We start from the raw sequence: 3,667 nt of genomic DNA, 5'->3' as shown, positions 1-3,667 counted from the left end.
GTGAGGAAACATAACAACTAGCTGTGCTTAACTGCCTATACTAGATTGTTTCTTTTCAATATGTTGGTGCATATATTATGTCCTCTGTGTAAAGGTTTCACTTGACAAGCTTGACAAAAGAGTGCTTTTCTTGAAGGATCAACATATTTGTCATGTTGATTTATCTCTATTATGATAAATGGTTTAAATTTTAAACTTATTGCTTCAATGCTTCTGCAGTTCCTCTAGTAAGCTTCTATCTTTTTATGTTTTTCTACTCTTTTTTGCACAACTGGTCAATATTTCATCTGCAATGCACGTGATTGTACGAGAATAATATTGTGAAAAATATTTTTATAATTTTTAATAAATATTTTATATATTTTCAGAATGTATTTTCATAATTTTGTTTACAAATATTAAAGAGAGGACTTTCAAAGTTATTTATAAACAGTAATACTTTGTTTAACAATTACAAAATATAAACATCGTTATGAGATACTATTATAGTATTATAACACCACTTAAATATGGGAACATGTAAATATGGGGACGTGAAAAGTGTTAAAAGATACAAGTTACGAATTACGATATGTGACAAATACTCTAATTAAAATTATCACAAATATTGAATTTTAATATTTACATAACATTATAGATAAAAGAAATTAATACGTAGAATTTTCATTATTTTTTATTTTATAAAATTCTCAATATATGACTTGTTACCATAAAAATATTAATAGCTTTATTACAATTTCTAAAATGTGATTTGCTACCTAAATCTAAATTTTTGTTATTTTTTCTGTTTACTTAATGATCATTTAATAAGTTTTTTTTTTTTAATTTAAATTTCTTATTTGGAGGGTACTTTTAAGTCTACAATCTCATTTCTAAAATTTATCTTTTAGAAAATATATTATTATTTATCTAATTAATATTAGACACATCACAATAATTTTAGAAGACCTGAGACGAATTTACCCATTTTACTTTAAAATGTACATTTTATTTAACATTTATAATACCATTACATTTATTTTATTTTTTGAATGAAATGGATTTTTTAGGTCCAAATATTGGCTTATTCAAAATAAACTTTTTTAATGTAGATTTATCTAATGTTATTGAATTTATTTATTCCTGTCTTACTTCTCAAACATAATATTATTTTTGTCTACAAAATTATTTACCCAATTTGTACTTTTATATATGATACCCACACACACTGCTTTATTTTTGTGGGCTAAATAGAGTTTCTTTTTTGAGTTTTAAACTTTTAACATATCTAAAATGGATTTTTTAAATGTAATTTATCTAATTTTGGTTGAATTTTTTTTTTTTAGCAATGCTTTATATTGCTTTTAAAATAAAGAATATTTTTGCTACAAATGATTTACTTTATTCGTACTTTTATTAATTTATTATAGTGTAAATATAGATGTAGATATTCTATTTATAATGTTGGTTTATTTTATTTCTTAAATAAATGGATGCTTTTTCTTTAAGTTCAAAATTAACTTTTAGACATTCTAAATGTAATTTTATTTGACTTTGGTTGAATTTGCTTTCTATGTATATTATAGTAATTTTCTTCTTTTAAGGTTATTTGATCTTACTTTCAAAAGATTAGAATATTTCTATCAATAAAATGATTTACACTATTAATATAGAAATTTACTTCTTTTAGAATGTTGGTCGCATAGAAATTTACTTTTAAAAATAAACATACTTCATTTTTAGGAGTTTTAGTCTTTCTTTTAAAAAAAAGGATATTTTTTGTCATAAAATGATTTGCAGTAATCGTACTTCCGTAGATAGTATGGATTAAATGATTTAAACTTATAAAAGAAATGGCATGACTTTTTTTAATCTTTTTTGAGTTTTTCAGCTCATTTTTGTGTTTTTTGTGTTCAAACATGTTATATATATATATATATATATTTTTTTCCCCATTTATGAATAGAAAAGAATGAGAATGCAAGGTCCCTTTTATACATTTGATCCCCATATTTGAGCAGGATTGAACTCCTTTACATTCAATTTTTAGCCCATGGAATTCTAGGAGACACATGTGCCATACAGTACCACAAGGTGGCTCTACCTTTTTGAATCAGGATCAGGTGAGGTTTATTCTTTAATTTGGCCTGTAAGGTGGATATTACACAAGTGTGCTTCACTATGTGCCATATTTTCTTTTAATAGTTATTTAATTAATTAATTTTTGGGTTAAAAAGAAGGCTCTTAGGTTTTAGTCCATACCACATGGTACAAGATCTAGTGTAACACCCACGATTTTATAACCTAGATCGGTGACTATCCTGGTAAATGGACAAGTTAAACCAAGTGGGTCAAATTGGTGGTCAAACCCATGATGTAAAATAATAATAACAATGGCGATGATGATGATGCCAATCATCAGTAATTCTAATAAAAAAATAATTATTAGGAACACCAGAATAATTTTTGTATGTTTTCTTATTATTTCAAAAATGTCCTTGTAATAATTTTGTATTTTTTATTATTATTTCAAAAATGTCTTTGTAATTATTGTTATAAGAATAATTATTAGAAATTATACAAATGTATGAGAAAAATATTCATTCAATTCAAAATTTACTTGCACATAAATGAATTAATGGATTGATTAATTTGTATGAGTGTATAAATTATAATATATATTTATGTAGCATATGTTTTGTGTATATAAATGTTTGTTCCATAATAACATTAAGTAGGTCAGTGGCTGGTAACACTGGTCTCTCTACTGTAGCTCTGGGCTTCAAAACTAGTTGATCACATCCGCACCCTCCCCCCACCCCAAAAAAAGTCTTCTTCTTCTCTTATATATATAAGGGACCAGGTAGAGCCAGCTAAATAGCCAGGCCTGGCCGGGTAACACCAGATTGCCTGGTATTGGTGGGGTTGATCCCAGTTCACTTCAAATCTGGGTCTGGCATATAGACCCAGACCAGTAAACTGACCCATGCAATCCGACCTGGTTCCCCAGCAGTCCAGGTTTTAAAACTATGGCAACACCACACCACTAAGTTGTAAATGCACAATGGAGGATCTGGAAGAAAGGCACTCCAAATCAGTTAAGCAGGGCATGATTTTTAAGCCAATGAGCACAAGTATTGCCTATATATAAGTATGCTGGACATGCACAAGCTAGTACTGAGTGATAATTTGTTGGATCTCATCCACGAGGAGGCATTCAGGCTCAAGGGATCTGAGTCTTTTGTAATGGCAGAAATGGCACTTTGAGAATCTGTCTCCAAAATTATTTTCCGAAGACCCTTGCTCCAAGCAAGTACCAACTCATAATGGATAGCCCATAATTCAGCATGGGCTAAAGAGGAATTTTCCCTACGTTCTGAGCAAAGCTTCCAACTCAATCCCTGTTGGAATTCCCTATTAAATGCGCTCACTTGCTTCCTTTAAAGCCTATTGGAAGCTCCAACCGTGTTAATTCCGACCCAAGTGTGCAGAGGGAAGCTGCAACTGACAAGTTATTGCTCATGATCAGGTCTAGCTCCCGTCAAGGTCTCCTCAAAATTGTGTCTTGGTTATTTCCCTGGCTCTAAAAGAAATCTGGAAGACTGGTTCTCCTCCAACTCTAAAGTTGTCCTCAAAGATGAACCTGTTCCTACCTGACCACAACATCGTGGTTGCTAGGCCCAAACAT

The sequence above is a fragment of the Malania oleifera genome, chromosome 10, assembly GCF_029873635.1.
Source record: "Malania oleifera isolate guangnan ecotype guangnan chromosome 10, ASM2987363v1, whole genome shotgun sequence".
Taxonomy (NCBI): Eukaryota; Viridiplantae; Streptophyta; class Magnoliopsida; order Santalales; family Ximeniaceae; genus Malania; species Malania oleifera.
Note: the sequence above shows the minus strand (reverse complement) of the source record.